This window comes from Sapajus apella, unplaced genomic scaffold, assembly GCF_009761245.1.
Source record: "Sapajus apella isolate SASKATOON/1434 unplaced genomic scaffold, GSC_monkey_1.0 scaffold29, whole genome shotgun sequence".
Lineage (NCBI taxonomy): Eukaryota > Metazoa > Chordata > Mammalia > Primates > Cebidae > Sapajus > Sapajus apella.
The window spans coordinates 24,712,872-24,740,264 of record NW_022436969.1 but is presented as its reverse complement, the minus strand read 5'-3'; the positions used below and the strand labels follow the sequence as shown (position 1 = coordinate 24,740,264).

At 44.2% G+C, this 27,393-nt stretch overlaps 1 protein-coding gene across 2 annotated transcripts in view; it reads left to right on the top strand.

Annotated features, from left to right (window-relative positions):
- The first annotated feature begins 22,168 nt into the window (after nucleotides 1–22,168).
- The window catches only part of MC2R (melanocortin 2 receptor), a 31,729-nt gene continuing 26,504 nt past the window's right edge, over nucleotides 22,169–27,393 (top strand). Inside the window, exons 1-2 of one of the 2 annotated variants that reach the window (XR_004273492.1) lie at nucleotides 22,169–22,467; nucleotides 26,521–26,633. The gene's annotated coding sequence lies outside the window, so the exon portion shown is untranslated. Of the gene's footprint in view, nucleotides 22,468–26,520; nucleotides 26,634–27,393 lie in introns of those variants that run through there. The other variant, XM_032293465.1, reaches the window with a different exon arrangement.

The following is a 27,393-nucleotide window of genomic DNA, read 5'->3' as shown; positions in this document are numbered from 1 at the left end:
TTCCAAGTCCTGAAAAACCCTGATGGCTGCACGTTTCTACTGAGCACCAAGTCTGGGGTGGTCCTAAACCCCAGGATACACAATAAGTTCCACAGAAAGGTGCAGACAATGGCTATGGACACTCAGAGGAAGGAATTATCTCGGGAAGAAATCCAACTGTCATAAAACACTAGCTTGGCCATAGGCTAGGGAAATTGAGAGCTGAGGGTAACTGGGTGGTTTGGGGACAGAAAATGAGAAAGGGGCTTCCAGAGTTGGCCTGTGTCAATGTCTGAGAAATGACAGAAATTAAAATTCTGGTTTTAAGATGAGAGGAGCTGGAGAATTAAGGTGAAATTTCGGGGGTCTGAATTTTAGCCAGAACTTCCAATATGTGGTACCATCAAAAAATAGCTACTTATACGCATTAATTAAAGTGAATCTTTCCTGATCTGCAGGTAAAGCAGAGAAACAAGAGGAAAGGAAAATGACCAGGCATACCTGGATAGTAAGTTGAGCAGAGGAGATTGTAACCAAGCTGTGTGCACATTGCATGCATGTCCACCTGTCCATGGTTTGTGGGTTGATTCCTTACACTGTGCAGCGAGATCAGCTGGGTGTTGTACATTGCAGACAAAACCTGGGATAAAGACGTGGGTCCCTGGGAGGAGCACTAACTGGAAGAGGGATGCATTTAGGAGAGCTGCAGAGGGCATCCTCTGATTCCTGGGAGGACAACTATGAACAGAACCAGCATGAATGTGGGAGATCCACTTGTTGAGCTATTTTTGCCTCAAGAACAACTAAGACTCACAAAGCCATGCTTTGCAAGGAATCTCCACAGGCATCTTATGTTTATTCCTCTCCTTTCTGATCACTGCTATCCTGCCAACCCCAGCTGCTCTTCCTGCCATTTGTGGTCTGAAACATCATATCATCATAAAGTCTCAGCCCAGGATGATGATGCCTGCTCTGGCCCCAGAGTGAGGAAAGTGGGGAAGAAGGATAAAAGGAAGAAAGCAAATTCTTACAACTATGCTCCCGTCCTGTAGGGAAGAACCAAATCCAGAGAAGTCCCGCTGAGAGACTGCTAAATGATTAGAAGGCAGCCTGACATATGACTTACCAGAAGCTCCCTCTGATGTCTGAGCCCTGGAGGCTAGGCAGGACTGCCACAGACAGGTTCACCCTCTCCAGGAAGGGATTCACGTGCAGCAGATAAAGCCATTGGCCACAGGTTTCTGTGACACTGTGAGTCACATTACAAGCTAATTCAGTGTGGTCTCAAATCCCAGCCCCAGACCCAACCTTGTGCTATGCTGACCCTGATGGTCCACTTTGTCCTCAGGACCTCACTGGTGGCTATGGCAACAAGACCTGCTACAACACCCATCTGGAAATTAACCTCTCACCTCCTGCTTAGAAACAACGCCCTTCTTGTCCAATCATAATGTACTTAAGCCCTGCTGGTGCCAGGTCCCACCCTACTTGAGCCCAGCAAGCAGTATTTTCTGCCCCAGTTTGTAAAGGTTCATCCTCATTGTCTGCAAGCCTGAGGCATGATACATCAAATCCTAAATTAGTTACAATTTCAGGTGGGGGTAAGGCCTGCTGCCGCCTGCTCCAGGTCATTTTAAAGCCAGTTACAAGTCCTGTCATTACAGACAGCTTGTCATTACAGAAGGACTTCAGCCCCGGGGCAAGGCACAGAAAAGCCCAGGGAGGCTACAGCTTTTCTGGAGTCTGGCCACATGCCAAAATAGCCACCTGGTCCTGCAAAGACAAATGGTGTCCACAACCATGATCCTAAGGCACAATAAGATATTGCAAATATTAATAATACTTTGACATTATCAACAAAAGATATAAAACATGATATTTTTCTACATTGTATTCATTATGTATAAGTCTGCTAGGACTTCCCCAGTAAAATAAACAGACTGAGTGGATTAAACAATATAAATATATTTTCTCACAGTTCTGGAGCCTGGAAGTCCAAGATTCAAGATGCCATCATGGCTGGTGTTTGGGGAGGCCTCTCTGACTTGTAGACGGCCATCTTCTCACTGTGTTCTCACAGGGCCTTTCTTCCATGTGTGTACAGAGAGAGACCTTCTGTGTCTTCCACTTCTAATGAGGACACCAATGCTATTTGATTAGGACCCCAGTCTTATGACGTCAGTTGACTTTAATTACCTCCCTAAAGTTATATCTCCAAATATAGTCACATTGGGGGTTGGGGCTTCAACATATGAATTCGAGGGGAACAAAATTGAGTTCATAGCACATTATAAAACAAACAAAGTCATAATCCATTTTATACAGTGTCAATGGGAAGGGAAGCAACATCAGCATATGTCATTTATAAGATAGTCTTAATTATGGCCAACTTACCTAAGGTGATAAAATTAGCAAATAGAGAACTGTTAATCAATCATAGATCTGACTCCAAAATCTGTTATTTTCACTACACAAACTAGGATAGATTTATTCTAAAACTGGTAGCAATTCTTTTGTGCCCTTTGCAATGTAACTTTGAAGCTCCTACCATCAGGAGTTAGAATCTATTCCCCAGCCCCCTTAAGACTTGCTTTGGCCAGTAGAATGCGGGGGAAGTGATGATGTTTCTGAAAGCCTAGCGGCTTGTTCTAGGCCCTGCTGCTCACCCCACAGAGAGCCAATCACTGAGATGCTGAGTATTGCCAAGGAAGAAGGTTTTAATCAGGTGCTCCAGCCAAGAAGACCAGAAATCAGTCTCAAATACATCTCCCTGACAGACTAAAACTAGGGTTTATATAGCAGGGAATCCCTGACTAGCTAAAACTAGGGTTTGTATAGCTGGGAAGAAATGTAACAATGTGGAAGAAAACAGGAAGTAGGGCGGGGCAAGGAGCATCTCCTCCCATGATCTGGTGAGTTTCAGTTCTTTGATACTTTTTTTTTTTTTTTGAGAGAGAACTTAAAGTCCTTTCCTGAGGAAGGAACTCAGATAAAAGAAATACAAGTTTCAGACTTTAACAGCAGAAGGGTCAATGTCTGTGCTTATCCAAAAGAACAGTCTACAAGAGTATTGGGCCAGTTTCAATGGTGTACCAGTTTGAAGTTGCTTTTACACCTAAAGAAAAGTGTGTACTTTTTTGTCATGAAATGAGAGTTTCAAAACTCTACCATTGTGTGGAAATAGCTCAAGCTAGCCTGCTGGAGGGTGAAAGCAGTGTGAGGAAAGCCATGCTGAGGCCAGTTGAGGTCATCCTAAACCAGCTTACAGCCAACCAACCCTCAGAATATAAGAGAACCCAGCCAAGATCTGCACTCACCTATCTGACCCAAAACTGACTGCACATTAGTCATGGGGCCTAAGCAAGATCAGAAGAATTGTTCAATAATAAACGCTTCCTGTTTAACGTTGCTGAGTGTAGGGCTGGTTTGTTAGGCATCCATAACTCAGTTTATCTTTCATTAAATTCCAATCCCCTAGGTATTGCCACTAGATTATAACATATGGTAACTTTCTATTTGTCAATATATCTACTCAATCATAATCATAACATTGCATTCTCCAACTTTGGAGAATCTGAAACTTAATTGTTAGCCTGTTCACATAGGCATAGTGTTTACTTACTGCTAGGATGCAAGGTCTCCAGAAAACAGACTCATCGATGAACACAATTTATTCTGACAATTCCTCCTAAAAGTCAGTTTAAATTTTGGTTGACTTCTAACATTCATTTTGTCCTAGAGCTAGAAGAGCCAAGATCCACATTCTGGTGTTTTCTCCAGGCCAACCATCAGAAAGTAGCCACAGCAAAGCAGAGACACATGGGCCACACAAACCCTGAAGGCCCATTTGCAGCAGTGGAGGACAAAAAAGTCTTTGTACTCCCAGTACGAAGAACGGTGTCTAGTAAATAGATTTCCAGTGAGTGTTTGTTCAATGAGTAAACGATACCTTAACAATGTACTTCACAAGATAACATGCAGTACATAGCATACAAAAGTTCTGCTTATGCAAAAGTTCTCCAGGTATTCCATGGGTCTTTCCCATATGTAGGATGCTTCCCATATGTTATACATATAGATATGCCTGGAAATGAAAAACCACAACCCCCAGGTGATGTTACATCCATGTTACATATGGATAGATAGTCCCATTCTTCCCAATAGTTCAATACATAATTGATTCAGCCCAACTTCATAATCAACTGTGAATGTAACCAAAATGAATAGATTTTAATTGCTAAGATTCTGTTTTTCCACTAGACCAGAACCAAATGTAATTGAAATAAGAAAAGTACTCTCTTTCAATGCTTAGATGAAGAACTAGCTCCGGATCAACCCGACCAGTCTCTTCCACTGTTTGGGTTTGTGATTTATTCTCAAAAAGGACATCATACTTTGCACTTTTTTTCTTTGAAATGATAACACTTTTTCATGGTTTTCAAAGACATTGCCTTTAAATAAATCTCAGTTTTCAAATTCACCCAATTCAGATTTTATGATTATATATTCAACATTTAAAATCTCCAAGATTATTCTGTTTTAAAAACATACTCAAATTCCCTCAACATGCCTCCATTCTCTAGTCATTTTTAATCCATTTCTTCTTGCAATCCCCTTTTACTTGTTAGCATTTCCTATATTAAATTCATCATTGAGAATATCTAGCATCAAGTTAAATTCTCAGAGAAGAAAATTACTTCTGGTATAGATTGTCAATTGCTGCATAACAAATCATCCCCAAATTTAGTGTATTGAAACAAAAAGAGTCATTTTTTTCCTCACAATTTTGCAATGTGAGCAGGCGTGGTGGGGACTTGCCTGTGCTGTTTGCACTTCTGTTGTCAGAGTAGCTCAGCTGGGCCTGTGGTGGCACTTCTGTGATGGCTCACTTATGTGGACAGCAGGTGCTGCTGGCTGTGGGTGGGGAGCTCCCAGGGGCTGCTGACTAGGTGCCACACTTTTCCTTCATGTTGGCCCCTTCATGTAGCTGCTAGAGCTCCCTCCTAGTATAACAGTTTCCTCCAGAAGAAGCTGTCACTGCATGTGTTCATTCAATATGAACTCAAAAGTTCCCACACTTACTTCTTCCATATTTATATTAGCTGAAGTAGTCACAGACACATCCCAGAATCAAGTGGAAGAGACATAAGCTCCTAAAGAGAGAAGCATCATGCACATACAGAGCAGAATGGAATGTCTTGAGGTTATTTTAGAACACAGTCTGCCCTCTAGCCATAACAATCCATATCCTCCCCCTGCAAAAAAGATACACGAACCTCTCCTAAGATCCCAAAAGTCTTTATCTCATGAAAGCATCAACTCAGATTCCAGGATGTTGTCATCCAAATCACAAGACAGTTCTCCTCCAGTGGGGTTCCTTGGATGCAACTTCTTGGGTGGTTTATCTCAGTTTGAAGATCTGTGAATCCTGGGCCTCACATACACCCAACATGGAACAAGCATCAGATAATTGCTGTAGCTCCTCCCATCTCAGAGCAGGGGGAGAGAGGAAGCACGTAGTCATGGGCCCAGGGCACTTGTGAAATCCACAGACATGTCACCAGTTTCTTGATTAGAGCTGGAGTTCCACTAGCTGCAGTGGTTTCCTGTGATTTTTTGACTCCGTGCTCTGAATCACCTTTCTTTTCCCATAAGAAATGGCCCAAGTATATAGCAAAGAAGTTTCTCAGCCTGCTTCCTTTCATAGGAGCATGAGGGCGCACATTCTTTTTGTTATTTTTGTCTTTGTCCCTTTCAATCCAAAATGACATGCTTCCTTTAAAACCTTTGTGACTTTTTTATGTATCAAATTAGACAAAAGCCACAATCATATCCCATTAAACAAAAATCATACCACATTTCTTTCCAGAGTGGGTATTTCTACCTTAAGTCCCATGTGAGGCGATATGAGAGAATGCCTCTGAGATTCTTAAAAGCCTAATTGTCAAGCTGACAGGTGTACACAGCACACCCTTAGTATTATTGGGAGAATTTTTGTCTAGCTTAAAGGCTTCACCTTAAGGCTACATTACTCCGAGACCATGTTATGCTGAAGGTGCTCTTTTTCTTTTACCTGAGGCTGTATATTATTTTCAGAGTGTCATATTATCTGGAGAGGCTGGTGTATTAGTCCATCTTCCCACTGCTATAAAGGCACACCAAGATTGGATAATTTGTCAAGAAAATAGGTTTAGTGGACTCACAGACTTCCATTGCTGGGGAGGCAATTTTACTGGATTACAAACCATCCCAATAAACCAAATTTTATTGGATTATGTACTAATGTGACATTTTAAAAATATCCTATGGTTATATGAAACGTATATTTTCTATGCTTGAGATACAAAGCTTATATATACACATATACGTACATTTTTGCACAAACACACCATGTATACACACATGAAAAGCACAGATACTCATGTTTGTTTTTCACATTACTCAATTCCTTGTGTTTTGATTTGGGGAACTGTTCAGGAGATGAGCAGATCTCCCACTATATTTCTGTTATTTTTAAGTTTTCTTTGCGGTTCTAATAGTGTTTCCATTATTTATTCAGCTAGTATTTTGTGTTGCATATATATTTTTTCAGGTATTATATTATCTTCATTGTTCCTTCTTTAATGACAACATCCCTCTTTTTCCTTTTAACACCATTCACACATTTCACATTGACTGATATTGTCACAACCATTTTTATGTGCATTTACATGGTATTTCTGTTTTAAGCACTTTATTTTCCACTTTTGCTTAACATTCCTTCTACTTTTTATTTTATTTTTTTTTATTTTATTGCATTTTTTAAGTTCTGGGATACATGTGCAGGACATGCTGGTTTGTTGAATAGGTAAACATGTGCCATGGTGGTTTACGGCACCTATTAACCTATCACCTAGGTATTAGGCCCAGCATGCATCCACCCTTTTTCCTAGTGCTCTCCCCACCTGCGGCCCCTCAAGAGACCCCAGTGTGTGTCATTCCCCTCCCTGTGTCCATGTGTTCTCATTGTTCAGCTCCCACTTATAAATGAGAAGATAGCATTTCTTTTAGATGAGGTTTGTTTTTTAACCCAAATTGCCTGTCCCTGCTTGTGCCAGAAGACTTCAGTGTCCCATGGGGCGTACTGACTACAGCACTTATTTGACTGCCTTCCTGTTTAGATGTACTATTCACTTTAATTTGTTGTTGCCTCTTTTTCTGTTTTCTTCCATTTGTTAATTTGATCAAGTCACCTGTCCTTCTCATTTTTAACCTCACCTTAATTTGGAAATTCTTCTGTAATTCTTAACTCTACTCATCAACATTTATTCTTCTATTAAGAAGATACAGAGATGATTCAAGATGGCCAAATAGGAACAGCTCTGGAGCGCAGTTCCCAGTGAGAATGCAGAGGGTGAGTGGAAAATGCAGAGAGGAAATCCCTGCATTTCCAAATGAATATTTATTGCCTACAGACCAGGCGATTCCTGGGTAGAAAAGCCCCAGGAGCCTCCAGCACAGCTGTTTCAGCCGGCGCAGCAGTTCTCCACACAAAAACTCACACAAATCTGGATGCCATTTCAATGGGCGCCTGGAATGCCTGGGAGACAGAGTTGCCCATTCAACTGTAAAAGAGGGTGCTGAACCAGGAAGCCAGGTGATCTGGCTCAGCGGGTCTCACCTCCACAAAGACCAGCAATCTAAAACGCTCTGGATTGAGAGTTTCACAGCAAGCACAGCTGGGCCCAGGATGATGCAGCTCTACTGGGGGAAGGGCAACTGCCATTAAGGAGGCAGTCCACCACTATTGAGGCAGTCTGCCATTACAAAGACAGTCCACCATTACAGAGACAGTCCACCATTACAGAGACAGTCCACCATTACTGAGGCACACCGCCATTACTGAGGCAGTTCTAACTATACCTCTATAAACAAAACCACAAAGAAGTTCACATAGCAGCTGGCAGAGCCCACGGCAGCTCAGCAATGCCTCTGCTGGCAGACTGTGACTAGGCTACCTCCTTGCTGGGCAGGGCAGCTCTGAAAAAAGGCAGCAGCATGTCAGGAGCTTATAAATAAAACCCCTTCCCAGGACAGAGCACCTAGGGAAAAAAAGGGAGTTATGAGTTCTGCTGCAGCAGACTTAAATGTAACTGCCCAGCAGCTCTGAATAGAACAGCGGAGCTCACAGCTCAGCACTTACACTCCTATAAGGGACAGACTGTCTCATCAAGCAGCTCCCCAACCCTCGTATATCCAAAGAGACACCTCATTAAGGAGAGCTCAGGCTGACATCTGGCAAGTATCCTTCTGGAAAAGAGATAATAGAAGAAGAAACTGGAAGTAACCCTTACTGTTCTGCAGCTGCTGCAGATGATCCCCAGGCAAGCAGGGTCTGGAGTGGGCCTCCAGCAGTTCTACAGCAGAGGGGCCTGACTGTTAGAAGGAAAACTAAAAAACAGAAAGAAATAACTTCATCATCAACAAAAAGGACATCCACTCAGAGACCCCGTCCGAAAGTCACCAACTACAAATATCACAGGTAGATAAATCCACAAAGATGAGAAGAAACCAGTGCAAAAAGGATGAAAACACCCAAAACCAGAATGCCTCTCCTCCTCCAAGGGAACTCCTCACCTGCAAGGGAATAAGGCTGGATGGAGAATGAGTTTGATGAATTGACAGAATCAGGCTTCAGATAGTGGGTAATAACAAACTTCTCTGAGCTAAAAGAACATGTTCTTTTACCCAATGCAAAGAAACTAAGAATCTTGAAAAAAGATTTGATGAAATGCTAAGGAGAATAAACACCTTAGAGAAAAATATAAGTGAATTGATGGAGCTGAAAAACACAACATGAGAACTTCCCAAAGCATACACAAGTTCCAATAGCCGAATCAACCAAGCAGAAGAAAAGATATCAGAGATTGAAGATCAACTCAATGAAATAAAACAAGAAGGCAAGATTAAAGAAAAAAGAGTGAAAAGAAATGAACAAAGGTTCCAAGAAATATGGGATTATGTGAAAACATCTACTACGTTTGATAGGTGTACCTGAATGTGATGAAGAGAATGAATCCAAGCTGGAAAACACTCTTCAGGATATTATTCAGGAGAACTTCCCCAACCTAGCAAGGCAGACCAATATTCAAGTCCAGGAAATACAGAGAACACCACAAAGATATTCCTCAAGAAGAGCAACTCCAAGGCACACAATCATCAGATTCGCCAGGGTTGAAACGAGGAAAAAATTCTAAGGGCAGCCAGAGAGAAAGGTTGGGTTACTTACAAAGGGAAGCCCATCAGACTCACAGCAGATCTCTCAGCAGAAACCTTACAAGCCAGAAGAGAGAGGGGGCCAATATTCAACACCATTAAAGAAAAAACTTTTAACCTAGAATTTCATATCCAGCCAAACTAAGCTTCATAAGCGATGGAGAAATAAAATCCATTATGAACAAGCAATTGCTCAGAGATTTCATCACCACCAGGCCTGCCTTACAAGAGCTCCTGAAAGAAGCACTAAACATAGAAAGGAACAATCAGTACCAGCCACTCCAAAAACATACCAAATGGTAAAGAGCATTGACACAATGAAGAAACTGCATCAACTAATGGGCAAAACAATCAGCTAGCATCAAAATGGCAGGATCAAATTCACACATAACAATATTAACCTTCAATTTAAATGGGCTAAATGCCCCAATCAAAAGACACAGACTGGCAAATCGGACAAAAAGTCAAAACCCATTGGTGTGCTGTATCCAGGAAACCCATCTCACATGCAAGGACACACATAGGCAAAGTAAAGGGATAGAGGAGGATCTACCAAGCAAACAGAGAGCAAAAAAAAAGCAAGAGTTGCAATCCTAGTCTCTGATAAAATAGACTTTAAACAAACAAATATCAAGAGACAAAGAAAGACATTACATAATGGTAAAGGATCAATGCAACAGGAAGAGATAACGATCCTAAATATATATGCACCCAATACTGGAGCACCCAGATACATAAAGCAAGTTCTTAACGACCTACAAAGAGACTTAGACTCCCACACAATAACAGTGGGAGACTTTAACACTCCACTGTCAATATTAGATAGATCAACAAGACAGAAAATTAACAAGGATATCCAGGACTTGAACTCAGATCTGGACCAAGCAAACCTAATAGACATTTACAGAACTCTCCACTCCAAATCCACAGAATATACATTCTTCTCAGCACCACATCACACCTACTCTAAAACTGACCACATAATTGGAAGTAAATCATTCCTCAGCAAATGCAAAAGAACAGAAATCATAGTAAACAGTCTCTCAGACCACAGTGCAATCAAATTAGAACTCAGGATTCAGAAACTAAGTCAGAACCACACAATTTCATGGAAACTGAAAAACTGGCTCTTGAATGTTGACTGGATAAACAATGAAATGAAGGCAGAAATAAAGATGTTCTTCAAAACTCATGAGAAAAAAGACACAAATTAACTCCAGATGGATTAAAGACTTAAACATAAGACCTAACACTATAAAAACCCTAGAAGAAAACCTAGCCAAAACCATTCAGGACATTGGCATAGACAAGGACTTCATGACTAAAACACCAAAAGCAATGGCAACAAAAGCCAAAACAGACAAATGGGATCTAATTAAACTCCAGAGCTTCTGCACAGCAAAAGAAACAATCATTAGAGTGAATCAGCAACCAACAGAATGGGGAAAAAGTTTTGCAATCTACCCGTCTGACAAACGGCTAATATCCAGAATCTACAAATACCGTTAAAATAGATTTAGAAGAAAAAAACGAACAAACCCATTCAAAAGTGGGTAAAGGATATGAACAGACACTTTTCAAAAGAAGGCATATATGAGGCCAACAAACACATGAAAAAATGCTCATCATCACTGGTCATTAGAGAGATGCAAATCCAAACCACATTGAGATACCATCTCGTGCCAGTTAGAATGGTGATCTTTAAAAAATCTGGAGAAAATATATGCTGGAGAAGATGTGAAGAAATAAGAACACTTTTGCACTGTTGATGGAAGTGTAAATTAGTTCAATCATTGTGGAAGATAGTGTGGCAATTCCTCAAGAACCTAGAAATAGAAATTCCATTTGACCCAGCAATCCCATTGCTGGATATATATCCAAAGGATTATAAATCTTTCTATTATAAAGAAACATGCACACGTATGTTCATTGTGGCACTGTTTACAATAGCAAAGACCTGGAACCAATCTTAAGGCCCATCTATGATAGACTGGACAGGGAAAATGTGGCACATATACATTGTGGAATACTATGCAGCCGTAAAAAGGATGAGTTCGTGTCCTTTGTAGAAACGTGGATGAATCTGGAAACCATAAATCTCAGCAAACTGACACAAGAACAGGAAATCAAACACTGCATGTTCTCACTCATAGGCAGGTGTTGAACAATCAGAACACATGGACACAAGAGGGGAGCATCACACACCAGGGTCTGTTGGGGGGCACTAGGGGAGAGACAGTGGGGGGTAGGGAGTTGGGGAGGGATAACATGAAGAGAAATGCAGATATAGGTGATAGGGATGGAGGAGGCAGCAAACCACATTGCCATGTATGTACCTATGCAACAATCCTGCATGTTCTTCACATGTACCCCAGAATCTAAAGTGCAATAAAATATATATTTTGAAAAAAAGAAAAAGAATAGGAAGAAAATAAACAAAGAATATAGTCATAAGGCACCTGAAAAAATAAAAGAAGATCCAAAGAGTACCCCTTTAAAGATCCTCTGTTGCCCATGGTTTTCCAGTTTCTCAGTAAGAAGAGCATTTAAATGCCTTTATTACTCATCTTATTCCCTAAACCTTTGGGTTTGGCTGATACAGTTTACTCCTTTTAGTTCCAGACTATTCTTAAGTTTTGCCATGCTGGTGACTACCATTTCATACCCTGGCCTAACCACCCTGGTCTAGCTCAGTCCATAGAAAGCTACTAAGGAAGCAACACATCCACAGAACTCACAGAGGCTCTAACTGCACACCACATGCACCTGCACATACACACATGTACATGCATCCATACATCACGTTTTGTTCTCCATGACTTGATTTTGGATCTCATTCAAAGATTTGGATCCGAGCTTCCGATGCAGGTTCTATCGTAGTTTAATGTCCCCCAGACTGTCCCCCAGACTGTAGTTACTTCAGAACTACCAGCTGCCAGCTACCAATGGTCCTCAGTTCAGAATCTGCTCTTTGCACTTCCATAGAGTTTATTGTCTGGGCACTTCCTACAAATAACCTTATTACATCACTGAAAATCCAGCTTTTTTAGGACACAAGTAATGACATCAAATCCCAAGCATCCTGATGGGGCATGCCACCATATTCATCATATCTTGGGAAGAAACATGCCATTTATTTAAGATCTTAAGCACCATTTTATTATCCACAGTGATCTGAGATGCATTCAGTAATTGTATACGTATATTTTTTAAAAAACATGTACACAAGCAGGAAAGACATGAGCATCAATGAACCAACCACAGAAGCGGCAAAAGTTCCTCTGAGTTTCTATCCAAGAGTGGAACTCCGTCTGTGGGTGGCTAAGCAACTCTGCATTTCTGGTGTAAGTCTCTGGAGTCCTTTTGGCTCCTTTGGCACATGGGGGGCTCACTAGAAGATCCAAAGAGAAGCACGTGCTCAGAGACGGGAAGGGACAGTGCAGCTCAAACCTGAGGTAAGTGTTGTCCTAGAGGGGAAAATTCACATATCGACTCTCTATGGGCATTCAGCACAGTAGACTAATTTGACAAATGTGCAGCGCATGCTTTGCACAGACACATAGAAAAGTGACAATGTGACATATACCAATGTTTTAAGGAACAAGAAAAAATGTCAAAGCTGCTACGTAAGGAGAAATAAAACCAGTTACTGGATAACTTAAACAAAAACACCTGCAAGGGAGAGAGGGCAAAAAGGGAGGCCCAGGTGCCTGCCCCTGAGGAGCTCACGTGCTAGCAGAGAAAACGCTGCAAGGAGCCATCACACCACCATGAGGTGGGTGCAAGGGGAGTCCCGTGAGAGAGCAGAGCACTCCCCTCCCTCTGGAAGGGAGCCGGGTAGAGTTGTGGGAGCTGACAGAGGCTGCGGATGGGTGGGAGATGCCACACAGCACAGAAGAGGGCATTTCTGGCCAGCCACAGGGCACAGACTGGCAGATGAGCCAGCATGCCACATGCATTCAGGTCCTGCAGGTTTTTCAGGGTGTGGAGAGGTGGGGAAAGTTGCCAGCCCGGCTCCCCCAGAACCTGGAGATGTAACAGGAGCCATACCACAAACAGTGTTTACATCAAGAAGTGTAGCTTGGATGTGACAGACCAGCAGCCTTCAAACATTTGTGCTCAGGTCCCCACTAAAAGGATTTAGGAAACCTGCCTTCTCAACCTGAGTACACTTCTCAGGTGACTTCCAACACTTTTCATTATAGGCTTAAATAACTGCAAAGGATGTCATTCTCAGCTGACTGTAAATGTCCATTTAAAGCTATTATCACTTATTACATTCAATGGAGTCTAAAATACTACACAATTTGATATCTACACCCTGATCCATTTATTGAAATACAATGTCTTCCAAAAGTCATAGATCTTAGATTATTTTTGTTTTTTCCTTGAACTTACTGGAAGTAACTTTCTTTTGTTTGGGAAAGCACTTTATTGAGCCTCTTGCTTATGCAGAGATGTGCAGGCCTAGAAGAGATGGAACATTGAGACAGGTGGGAGTTTAATTGCTCCACAACAGAGATTCTCAGACTCCAGGCATCGGAAGCCCCTAAAGCGTACTCCCCCACCCACACCCCAGTTCTGACCTCAGGTCTGCTGCTTTGGTACACGTGTGCAGGCGATCCTCCGGCTGCTTGTCAGCCGACCACTGCAAAAATCACTGCTCAAGAAAATCAAGTAAATAGGTATTTTTCGCCAGATTTATTTGTTTAAAAGAATTTTTTGTTTTCCTCTGGCCCTCTGAGAATAAAAGGGAGACAACACAGATCTCAGCTACAGAGGATGTGATAGAAAAGACTCTGCTCTGAGGACCCAGGTGTCTCTCAAGGTGGGATCAGGCAGGAGAAGGAAAGAGAAAGCACCTTGTGGATAAAGAGGACTGGCCCTAAAGTGGAAGGTCTTAGGGCAGTGACTTGGTGAGTCTGTTCTGTGAATTGTTAAATTGCCAGCACCCAAACTTTTAGTGGATGTTGAGTGAACCTGCCGTGCAGTCTGGTCATAAGCCAGTCTCTGTGCCTGGAGACTGTCGTCACCTCCCTGAGTTCTCTGTGCTAGGAGACAAAAGGGGAGGCTCACGTGTGCTCCAGAAAAGCAGCATGGGAACTGCCTCCAGCCTCCAGGACCAGGCATGGTCCAGGGCAAAGGCGAGACGCCAGGGGCAGCAGCTCCCACAAGCAGAGGCTGGCAGCAGCCACCAGATGCTGGTTATGAAATCACAGTAGCAACCGGGGGAAGGAGCTAAACTCCCACAGCACACAGAAAGGAAGCTCAAGTTACTTCATTTCTATGTCAAAGGGAACACAGGGAAACATGGGACCCGAACAAACTGTGTCCAGTATGAAACAGCCTCTCGGGGTGACACTGAAAGTGTCCTTTCACTTCTGGGGGTCTCAGTTTCCTTCTCTGCACATCAAAGTGTTTAAACCCATGGACCTCTAGCTGCCTTTCAGTTCTAAGGGCCTAGGATTTGCTAGAGGTTTCATTAAAAGAAATCGCAATCGACCCTGTGCATATGGACTGAAACAAAGCTAAATGCTTTCCTTTTCCTTTTCCAGGGAGGCTCTAAAACCAAAGAAATTGATGGAACTGTCAGCTTTAAACTGGAGAATTTACTCTCAGTTCTTTTTGTTTCTAAAGGTTTTGGAAATTTATTCTTTTTCCATTTATATTATCACAGATAGGCGGTGCTTTCTGATAACCGTAGTCTCTCCCTGATGGAGACAGGCAGTGCAAGGGAAGCATCTTAGATGACTTGGCCAAGTGTGAAAGCAGCATTCTAGGATTCTGTACAATTGAAGTTTGAAAACCCTACTCTACACATATCTTCCAAGAGTGTAAAGCACCCTCTCCCCAGCTATAAACCACTGCAGTGCTGCCATGAGGTTAAGCTTGGAGGATTGCAAGGGCATCTGTTGCAGAACCATTCTATCCCTGTGTAACCAGAGCCGAGGCTAGAACACAAGACACTGCTCAGTGACGCAGGGGCCCAGTCCCTGGGACACTGGGCTCTGCATAAGTGGTAGTCAGAGCCTGAGACCACAGCTGAGACTCCAAGCACAGTGCTGGGAGGCCCGGGCTGATGGCACCTGCCAGGTGGCAACCACATTGCCATCTCTGCAAGCTCCTTTCTGAGCCAGCTTTTATGGACCGTGTTCATCTGTGCTATCAAAGAAAACATTTCAACAAATTGTGTTTCAAGACCTAATAGGCTTTTATTAATGATTCGTGAGTTGAGTAGCACCCCATCTATGAAGAGGGTATTAATAGCTAGGCAGAGGAGGTAGGTTTTATAGGCAGAAGAGCCTGAAGAAGCAGAAAGAGGGAACAAAAAGCAGATGGGTTAGTTCAAAGTTACGTTCTTATAGAGCCACTGACAGGTTGACTGGGCCCCTTAGGACTGGTTGCTCTGAATCTCCCGCTTTTTTGGAAAACAGGCCCATTTCTAGGCTCAGATTGGTTATGTGGCATCTAGCACAAGTGACTCCATTCTGGTTTGCTCTGATCTGTTGTGGCCGGGTACAGGAGCTCAGTCCAAACAATGGCCACCACACATTGTATTTAACAGTGCAGAAATCTTCCCTGTGCCTCTCCAGATCCCCTGTCCAACCTCTCCTCCAGCGTCATGGCCTGGGAGGCTGAGCACAAGTAACTTGGAATCAACGTCCTTGCCCTCTGGCTTCTGATTGGATTAAACCCATGAGTTGCACAGGAGAGAGGGGTGACAGGGTATTCTCCCAGCTCTCTCCTGCAGGTCACCACAGGCTGGATACATACCTCAAACCCAGGGCAGCTGAGAGGCATGGCTGTGACCAGATTCTGTGCTCTGCAGTATGGCTTGCTCTACACTGCCTACATCTTTGTAAATGACCCTTTTATTTATTTATTTGTTTATTTATTTATTTATTTTGAGTTGGCGTCTCACTCTGTCACCTAGGCTGCAGTGCAGTGGTGCAATCTTGGCTCACTGCAACCTCCACCTCCTGGGTTCAAGCAATTCTCCTACCTCACCCTCCCAAGTAGCTGGGATTACAGGCACATGCTACCATGCCCAGTTAATTTTTTGCATTTTTAGTAGACAGGGGGTCTCACCATGTTAGCCAGGATGGTCTCGATCTCCTGACCTAATGGTCCAGCCACCTCAGCCTCCCAAAGTGCTGGGATTATAGGCATGAGCCACCGTGCAGGGCCATAAATGGCCCTTTTATTAAACTTGTCTCAAATGGTCCAGTCTGAGTGAACCATCCATTGCAGGACATTGACTGTCTCTGTGTCTAACCGAAGCTCTAATCTGGGAGGGATGTAGGAATACTAGAAAAAGTTCAGGAAGAGAAAACAGTAAGTGATTATTGGGATGAAAATATAGGGTTACTTGAAGCAGAGAAGACAGAGAGAAAGTGCTTGCTATCACGCAGACAGCAGGCACAGGCAAGGAGAGGCAGCCTCAGCTCTCCAACCCTGCAGAGCAGCCGCTGGGCAGGAAGGCGAGCCAGCCTTTCTGGGAACAGTTTCTTCATCAGCAAGGCAAGAAGGACTACACAGAGACAGAGGGTTCCCAGTGTAGCTTTCAGCTCTGCCCAGGCTCTAACAATGACTCCTGACCTGGTCTCACACAGTCTTTGTTTTCTAGTTTCTCCAGCCCCAGTGGCGGTGATCTGTACACAGAGGGGCTAAGGCACAAACCATATTTCATAAACAGCCATCACCTGCCTCTCCAAATTAATAAACTAATAAACACGATTCTTTTAACAGCCTTCAGCTTTAGGTTGTGGCTGGTGTTCCCACCTCTCCTTCAATGAGAAACTTGCACTCTCAAAGTCGCTCCCTGCTCTGCCCCTACCCAGCAGTCAGGGAGCGCCTGCGATTACAAGACAGCAATGAAACAACCAGGGCAGTCTTCACCAAGCATTTATATGTGCTAGGCACTGCCTTTACTCTCTCTGTCCACATTGACAAAGTATTCACCTACTTTTAATACACTCCTCTAGTTAAAAATTAAATTAAGTTCCTTTAGGTGGTATGCAAGAGTTTTTATGACCCAAATTGTGCTGACTACCTCCCGCCATGTCCTCAGCACTCCCCACCCTCTGTTCTTGTAATTAGTTTTAAAAACTCTTGTATAGCACTCACTATATGCCAGGTGTTGTTCTAAATGCTTTACAAGTTCGCTTATTTGATTCTTGTAACAGCGCTAACTGGTGATGTACCGGTTAGGATAGGGCAAACTAAGTTGCAGTAACAAACTGACCCCAAAGTATCAATAGCTTACCACACAAAGGCTCCCGTGGTTCTATCACATGAAACACATGGCCTCCAAGGTGCCTGCACAAGGAAAAACAAAAGTGACAGGTGAGTCACACGGGTACTTCACCAGCTCAGCTTGGAGTTGACACTCCACACACAGTGCATTAAGGCCAGAACTAGTCACATGGTCATTCCTAACCCAATTATAAGAAAAACTGAGCAATCTGGAAGAGCACATGTGATGTTTGGTGAGCAGAGTGTCTCTGCCACAACTGGGAAATATTGATATTATTTTAAAGAGAAGGAAACTAAAAAACAAAGGCCTGGAAAGGTGAGATAACCGGTTCAAAATCAGCTGCAGATCCAAGACCCATACGTGGGCAGTCTGGCTCTACAGTGCATATTGTGAACCACCATGACAGGCACTTCCTTCCCGTCGCCCTTCCCCGCTCACTCTCCACTCCTCCTAGACCCTCTCACATGAACTTTCATGATTGCTTTCTGCATCTCCTGTGATCCTCTTCCGACCATATCTGCTTAGCAAAATCCTATTTACCCCTCACAATGCAACTTAAACAACATAGGAAGACGTCCTTATGCTCACCTAAAGGAGGAATAGGTACTTTAACATCAGAGTTCCCCAAATATTTTAGATATACTTTGGATCTAGCACTTATCACTTGTGTGGCACACTTATACCTATGTGGTCCTTCTTTCCAGCTACATACTGAACTCTTCTAGGGCAGAGGCTATGTCATACATCTGCATCCCCAGCATCCACACAGTGCCAGCCGCATGGTACAGACTTATCAAATGAGAGCGGAATAAATGAGGAAATGAATTGATAAGTCTTCATTATCCTTTGTGCAATGCATGCGATTGGTGTGAGGATGAAAAGGCCAGTGCATTTAGAAATCTAATTAACAGAGGGCTAACAGGAAGTCAGGAACCGGGACCAAGGGCAGTGGCTCACACCTGTAATACCAGCACTTTGAGAGTCCAAGGTGGGCAGATCACTTGAGTTCAGGAGTTCAGGACCAGCCTTGGCAACATGGCAAAACCCCATTGCTACAAAAAATACAAAAATTAGCTGGGCATGGTGGCACATGCATGTAGTCCCAGCTACTCGGGAGGCTGAGGTGTGAGGATTTCTGGAGCCTGGAAGGTTGACGCTGCAATAAACCAAGAACCCACTGCTGCGTTCCAGCCTGGGTGACACAGTCAGACTGTGTCTCAAAAAGCAAAGGAAGTCAGGAACAGAAGGAAAATCTTGCTGAGCACCAGCTCTGTGCCAATTATTATTGTGGAGCTTTCTGTGCAAGTGGAGGTGTTCTGCAAATGGATTTCAAAATATTCCCTTGAAGACTGAAAAGTGGGTCCAAATGGGAAATTTAAAATGGCTAGAAATGTGCTTCCTTTGGCTTTATGGATGGGAGCTACATTTGTGTCTGTGGCTGGTCCTCTTTAGGCTGGGTGGCAAGGCTTTAGTGAGCCCTGTTGGTCACGCTCGGATGTCAAATACACTTCCTACTTTACTTGCGTAGCTCAGATATTGGAGCAATTACCCAATTGTTCATATATCAGACCAAAATAAGATTGCCTTGTACTTCTGTGACAAAATACGCAATCAAGAGGCAGGCCCTCATCTCCCCACCACCAGGCCATGGGCTCCCTACAACTGTGCCCGCTGTCTCGCCATTCTGGCCAAGGTCACCCCTTCCTCTAGCCCTCAGGATCCACCCCCTGCCTACTCAGGAACGTGTGTGCATCTCCGCTGCACTGTGACCTGCTGACCAAGCCCATGCTTTCTGCTGGATAGTCCCATCCCCACACAAGCTACCTACCCAGGAGGTCTTTTCCTAAAAGGCAGGCCCCACTTACTCCCTATCCACTCCCCATCCACACCTTCCCATATCAAAATATTCCCTATGCACTCCCGCTCTGCGTCTTCTCACATCAAAACTGAAAGCCCTCACCATGTCTTGATCTCACTTCTATGTTGAATAATTAAAAAGTCAAACCTTTAGGAAGAGAGGAGAAGGGTGGCTGCTAGGGCCTGGGGTGGGGACCTGGGGCAATGCTGGTCAAAGGGCATGAAGTTTCAGCGGTGCAGAAGGAGTAAGTCCTGGAGGCCAGAGGTACAGCATGGTGACTGTGGCTAATCCTGTGTTGTATGCTTGAAATGTGCAAAGAGAGCAGATCTTCAGTGTTCTCACTGCACACACAGACAGACAACTGCGAACGGATGGGTATGTTCAGTAGATTGGCTGCAGTCATCTGTTCACTGTGAGTGTACACACAAAATATCATGTACACCTTAAATATATACAATATTAATTTTAAAATTGAATATAAATGTTTTATAAAAGCTTGTCCATGCTTGCTGTCTTCTCACTTTCCATTCCCTCCTCAAGCAGCTCCCAACAGGCACCCAGCTCTACCACTGTCCTGTCTCCCCTCTGGTCCCTATAACCCATTCTTTGTGGAGAGGATCCTTTAAAGCCTGAATCAGTTCATGTCATCCTAGTCTAGACTCCTCATCGTTCTTACAGGGAAATCTTAAGTACTATCATAGCCTCTTCAGAGCTGCTGAACTTCTCAGATCCCCATCTATAAATGGGGTCTGTAAGGTGACTTCACACATGTGCTGTGAAGAGTAAACGTTGACATATGTATAGCACTGAGAACATTCACCATGGCTGGCATGTAGGAAACCCAGCATGGATTATTACCATTGCTTCAACTGCAGATTTCAGCAAAGACATTTGTGAGTTAACTTCCAACTCCAGCTTTTTCTGTGTCAGAATGGCGCGGTCCTGCAAACACAAAAGACAGATCCCTGGCCCTGTCTCTTCTTTCTGTCCCTTTCTGTTGCCCCATTCCAATTCCCTCCCATTTCCTCTGCCTCCCAAGCCTCCCCCACCCTCTCTTCCTGTCTCTGCCTCTTTAGCTTTTCCGTAAGAGAGACAGCACTGGGGAGGAAGTTGTAGTTGTGAAAGTGACCGAGTTGTATACAATTGTATGAGAAGAGAAAAAAGGGTTCATACAGGAGCCATTTGAATGCTCCCTAAAATTCCCCTTTTCCATTCTGTCTCTTTGGGTGAGAGAGAGACTGGGCTGGTGATGGAATGGTGGCGCAGTTGTAACATGGTCATCAGAGTTCATCTGCCAGCATCTCTGCTTATAAGTTTCCTTTTCAATGTTCACCAGCTGAATGGGTTTCCCTATAGCAAAGATATTTCTTTTAAAAGACCACTATTTCAAGAGTGTTTGGACCAGGTTATAATAAAACCACAGGTATTGGTATATGATTTTACATTTCCCTGAGTACTCTTACAAACCTGATCTCAATCTTCACAACAGCCCACTTTACACAAGGCAATGGAGTCCTAGAGGCCTGGCATCAGAACTCTGATCCCAAGTCTTCTGGCTCTAAATCCTTTGTCATTTCTACTCTGCTTCTCCCAAGAGATATTTGCCCTCTTTTCTCTAAAAATTGGAGAGAGATGAGCCCCCAAAATGGAAGAATAAAATAGCAACAGCTACTCTCTTTGCAGGGCTTAGCTAAACCCCTAGGCAACCTTCCACCTGCTGGAAGTCTCTCTCTGTCTCTCCCAATCAGAGTGGCCCAGGTCCCACACAGAGGACTGGCTGAGGCTCACCTTCTCCAGACAGTGTTCCCACTGTCTGCAGCCTACCTGATGTCCCACTCCCCGGGGCTGGCCACCAGTTTTCTCAACCAGCTAATGAGATCCATAGATCTCCCACAAAGGGCCTGTGCTTCTGTAAGCCCAAGAGCTAAGGGCAAGTTGTCTCTACTTTTCCAGATAATACAGTAGCCTTCCGGAGGCAATGCCTTGCTTTTCTGTGTTACCTAAACTACGTGACTCTGGAAAGGGGAAAGAGGCATGTGGAACGCACTGGTCTGAGCTGCAGGGCATGTTGCAGGGCACACACCTACTCAGAAACAGTCAAAACCTGGCATGACCCTGGGTCTGTGAGTTCCTGAGAACAACACACTTTGCCTCAGTGGCAGGCCAGGGAAAACCACTTTATAAAACTGTGTTTAGCCGCCTGTCAAATTCAACTCAGGCCTCTCTCCTCAGTCCTTTCCAGACCACCCACATGTGAACACATTTTAGCTTGGGGCTGAAGCTCACATTTCAGAAACAGCCACTGATTTGGCCCCAGCCCCAAAACCCAAGATTATCCCAAAACTTGGGCCAACTCCACACTTCAACATTCCTGTGGCTGTGACTGACACCAGCAGCGGCCCCTTCTTGCAGGCCCTGGCAAGCAGAAAACACTCAGTATTGCACCCTAAAATGGAATAATTTTGCTTTGAATGATGGCTCTTATCTATGGCAGTTTCTATGAAGTTTTTGGACGGAGAAGCATTGGCAGAACACAGGGTTTTTCTCGTCTGGGCCCATGCGTCATATGTGCACTTGAGCACACAGTTCCCTCAGTCTCATTGTTTAGTCTTGTGAAATATGGATAATGGGGCTATTCCCTTCTTCTCAATGAGACTAATGAGCCAAATGTTTGCAAGATGTCTTGAGAAGTTTGCTGCAAGTTTTAAAACAAACTCTTCCAAAACCATTTTTTCAAAAACCCAATTTGTTTAATTCCTTAGTTATTTTTAGAACTAAATACAGCTCTTAAGTGACATTTAAAAAGAGCAAGATTACAATTCCATAATCTGCTGTAAACATTGCCATAAACACTGCAAGCAACCTTGACTAGCTGAGTTCATGGAAATTATGTCTTAATCTGCCTGTGTCTTTCCATTTCTCTAACTTCACATTACCAGAAATATGCAGTTCATGTCGGATGACATTTATTCAAGGTAATGATAACAATCTAGCTGTCTCTCCCTGTGATGCATGTGTTCCGGCCCTTCCTGGTCCAAGGTCTATTTGCTTGCTTTTCTCTCAGAGCTCATTCCTTCTCGGTCATTTTGGCTAGAAAGTTCCTGCTTTGGAGCTGAAGGTAAGTACATTTTCCACTAATTCCTCAGCTTGTTAAGTGCTTTTGGACCATGAATAGAGCAACTAGGAACAAATCTGAGAAGAGGTAATATTCAGAATTCCTCCTAATAGCTCATCTTTTTAATTATGGGCTTTCATCCTTCCTAAGGAAGTTTATTATTTTTCTAATTAAACTATTACAATGAAGTGTATTACCTTTTTGTCTAGCTAAAACAATCTTTCCTATTAATGAATTTATTAGCTTCTCTAGTACTCTTCAAATTGTCATTGAACTCTATCCAAAGAATACAGCCAGTTTTTCTTAATGGAATTAGGGGTGAAACAAATCATGCTTCTATTATTACTTCTGGAGCTTGCCCCTTCATCTGATTAGATCTTCTAGGTGTAAGAGTGCAGAGGGTTTAGTGCCACAAAGACGTGGGCATGCGGTGGCTTCCTGCACCTCAGGCGTTGGTTTCTAAGCAACTCCACCATCAACACGTGTGATGTTACATTTCTGGGAGATGCACGCACACTTTCTGTGCCTTTCTCAATCACTAGCTCAGTGTTCCTTCAGCTTCCTAGGCAGCAACATGGGGTGCAGGGTAAACAAGAACTAAAAGCATGCTGATTATCACTTACTCCTGAAAAGCATGCAGTCACTGCCATCATGAGGGGTTCACACCTTTTCTTGGCTGGCTCTGTCAGGGGGACACATGTTACCTAGAAAGGAGGCCCCAGGCTTCGATAAAACAGTTTTTTTTTTCATATTTCAGTTTGCCTATGATGCTTTCAGATAACCATCCCCATTCTTCACTTACACATACACTCTCTCTCATACACACACACATACACACATACATGTGCACACACTTGTAAACACACATATACACACCCATGCAAAAAGCCCAGAAGGGATCGGAATGGGAAAGGGGTTCAAAGGGGTGCTGAGCAGACAGCCTTGAGCAGACTGGAAGGAGGAGCGTTCCTCATATCCCCTCCACACCCTATCCCTAGAGTGGGAGTGAGGCCGTGGTCACAGGCTCTGCTCACATATTCACACCTGGATCAAACTGTACTGAAACCTCACGTGCTGGGCACTGTTGCAAGCCTAAATCAGAGTGGAGCCTCCTGGAGCCCCGGGGCTCAGGACACAGCACACTGAGACAACAGTTCACACTAGCTCCCAGACAGGACACACACCCACAAAGAGCTGTGGGAGCAGGGAAAGGGAGCCCTCACCCTGCCTTCGGGATCCTGTTTAGGCCACGGCAGGGGAGGAGGAGGGCATGAACATGGGCAATGGGGTAGATGGCTGCAAAGCCGTCTTGAACTCAGTGGATCCTGAATCTCTGGCAGAGGAAGTTTTTGCTCCAGCAGCAAATTGCCCTCTCACTGCCTCAGAGCAACTTAAGACATCTGTTTAAAAACAAAACAAAACAAAAACCCATCCTATTCTTTACCTTGGTAATGATTCCAGGTGTTTCCCACAGAATCCTTAGTGTCTAATAAATTTCAGTGAGAGCTTTCTTGTCAGTGTAAGCCACATTCCTTGTCTTCATTGTACAAATATATTTGCTGTGGGCCAGGTTGTCTGCAGGGGCCAGGTTTATGGACAAGGAACTCAGATCCATCTGCAGGGTTTTCATGTGAATAATGCCATCATAGAAATAAGAACGAAGAGCTACAGGCACATAGACGGGCAGCGATCCTGGGCTGCTTTGGGATGGGGGCAGGGGCAGTGGAGGAGAATCTGCACTTGGGCAAGGACACAGTGCTGAGTGTGAGAAGTGAGGAGAGATGTGGGCAGGCCCAGGGAGAGAGATGTGTGAACAGACAGGCCAGTGCTGGTGCAAACCCCACCTAATGGGCCTTAAAGGGTAGTGGAGTCTTAAAGTCTTCGCTTCTCTGTTCCCTGACTATGAGCTGCCAGGGCACAGAAATTTGGAAGACGGTTTTAAAGCAAGTCCTCAATTCAAAATATGTGTGTGCCAAGCACCATGCTAGCGGCATGGGTAAGACACAGAGCCTGGCTTGGTGGGAAAACCACACGCGCAAACAGTAGAGACTAAGTCAACCTAGTGGGCGTCCCAGCACCAAAACCTGGGGGCAGCAAGTATTTGTGTGAGCGGCACAGCATGGCAGGGAAAGGTCCAGGTGGGTCACACAGGTGGGAAGGTGCCATGGAGGAAGCCTGACATGAGCAGTGGAGCTCAGAAGACAGGAGATGTGAGTGGATGGAAGGTGGCAGCCGGGGTGAGGCCGTGCAGGGAGGCGGGCATCACACTCATTTCCAACCACAGTACTCCAGCCCTGGCTTCACGCCTCCCTAGCTGTGAGCTCCAGAGAAAGCTTCCATTCTTGGGACCTTCCTTTGCTCATCCTAAGATGTGGTAACATTGTCATTCATGCCTAATTCATGCCCAATTTCCAGTCTTGTTGTAGACATTAAAAAAGAAATTATACTGTAAGCAGCAGTGCTCTGTGAAGTGTGGGAAAAGCTGTAAACCCGCCCAGTGGCCTGCAGGATGCTCACACTGAGAGATGCTTCTGCCTATGCCCAGCATGGGGAAAAAGAATAAGGCCACCCCCAAAATAAGTCTCCCTTGAATGCCTCTCATAATTGAGTCTATGTGGAATTCAAAACAGGATATGTGCTGGACTCAGATGAGCCACTGCCTACCATAATGAGCTCTGCTGGCTGCAGCCCCTCTTCATAGTGATAAGGGTAACTTACAACTCTGCAAGATCAACATCAGTAAGATCAAGGAAACTGACTTCAGCTGGAGACAGTGACTGAGCCCTAGCAAAGCTGTTGGACGGTCGGGGAGCAGTGAACAAAATAGAAATTCACCTGTCCTTGGATTTCTCCTATTTATTTCAACAGAGTTTTGATTATTTGATTAGTAATAATCTACAGAGTCCTGAGCCCCTCAGTTCCCGGCTTCTCCCATAGCTCTTGGCCTAAACTGACCCCGTCTTCCTACCCATACCTCCCTCAGAGCTAGGCTTGTGCTGCTGCTTCTGCTTCCAAACAGCCTCTCAGGCTCTTTGTAATAAGCAAGCAAGCACGGACCTTGGGACGAGGCAGATTCAGTGGCTAGGTGACCTTGAGCAACTAACTCAACCTCTCTGAGCTTCACTTTTCTTATCTATGATATAGGCAGGGGAGCAGGAAATAGAAACACTACCCCTTATGTGTAACTGGAGCACTGAGGGAGAATACCTTTCACTCTGTCCTTTCTCCAACCTTTAACATAGAGACAACTGTAAGAGAAGCCATGGCAAAATCAATTTGCCCTTAACGTACAGAATTGTAAGGCTGTGCTGAGCTATCCAGGAGTCTGCTATTTTACCTGGTCGAGTATTAAGTAAAATTGCTGAACACACGCTGCGGGCCCGACACAGTAGAGAATAAATTACCTAAAGCACCCGTAAGTGAAGCCAATTCTTTCCGATGCCAGCCACACCACGGAGCAGCTCTGACCCCAAATGGCAAGTGGCCAAAGCCTCACCTGTCCTCTTTCTCAACTGTGCATGTCTTACCTCCTCAGCTAGATGTTCATGGGCAGTAAGGTGTTTTCTGTATCTTTTGGATTTCCAGTGACACATAACCTAAAATTGGATTCTAGACATGCTAAAAACTGCCAATTCTTCAACTGATTACTAGGATTAAAGCCAACAAAAGATCTTAACTCCTCCTTCTTCCTTTCCTCCCTATATGGCCCATCCCCTTTTTCCCAGTTAACACCCCCCAGTCCCTAGGATGGAGACCCTGCCATGGATGGTACAAAGCCAGTGACTCTAGAGCAAGGTCCAGAAGCCATAGCTGCCCTCTGTGCTCATAGGCTTCTCTGGGGTCCAGTTGGGATGGACTCGGCCACTTTTTAAAGGTGGGGCTAATAGGAGCTAGGTAAGGCAGAGAAGTATTTCAGGCACTCGTCCAAAGATACCCAGTAAATTTTAAATCTCTTCTCTGGGAGGAAAAAACAGCTCTTTACTGATATCCTTTTATTTAATGGCATTTCTTTGGCTAGCTAAACCAGTTTTAAACTAGTTCATGCTTTTTCAAAAGGTAAAATTTGGAGCCATTTCAGAGATGAGAACAAAAATGGGACCATGCAGGGAAGAATCTCGTACTTGTTTTTAAGGTGAACTACAAGGATTTTATGGAGTTTCTTTATCTAATAAAAAGGGGAGCTCCAGGAGACTGCAGGCTGCCTGGGTTGCTCCCTGACAACCACACCCCTGCCCTCAGTTGCCCAGCCCTCGGCTCCAGTCCTATCCCTGTGTCCTCTGGCCCCTAGTCTCTGCTACTGTCACTGGCCTCCTTGCTCTAGCAATCACCCTGGCTCTGAAGTTTTGCTGCTTCACTCTCTTACCTATGGCGACTGCACCTGCCTGTGTTCTCTGCTGAGCCACTCTGATTGCTTTTTATAAATCATAAATCATGGCATTAAGTGAGCCAGTGTCAATTTGGTCTCAGGTGTAAAAGATAAGAATTGAAAAAGGAAGCAGTTTCTGGAGATGATGCTTTCACTCATAATGGGATGGCGACTAGCGTCAGCTTTGTAGGAGAGACAGTAGGGCACAGGAGCGACTGCAAGCTCCCTCACTGTGCCTGGCATGATTTGGGGCAAACACTGTTGTGATGAGAAACAGATGAATTGAAAGATTCCAAGCGCTTCTCTGTCCTCCAGATGCCTGGTGCACTGAAGGGAGCCTTAGTGGTGAGCATGACAGGAGCAGCCTCAGCACAACCAGGACTGGACTAAAGAACAGCAGCCCCAAAGGAACCTGCCAGCCGCAGCTGCCCCTCCTCCAGGCAGGCTACAGGAAGCTGTCCAAGCTCCCCCTCAGGCACTTTGTAGTATATGTTTTAAATACCAAATTCAGAAAACTTGCAAAATGACAAGAAACACACTTTTTTAATCTTCTCAACTTGATC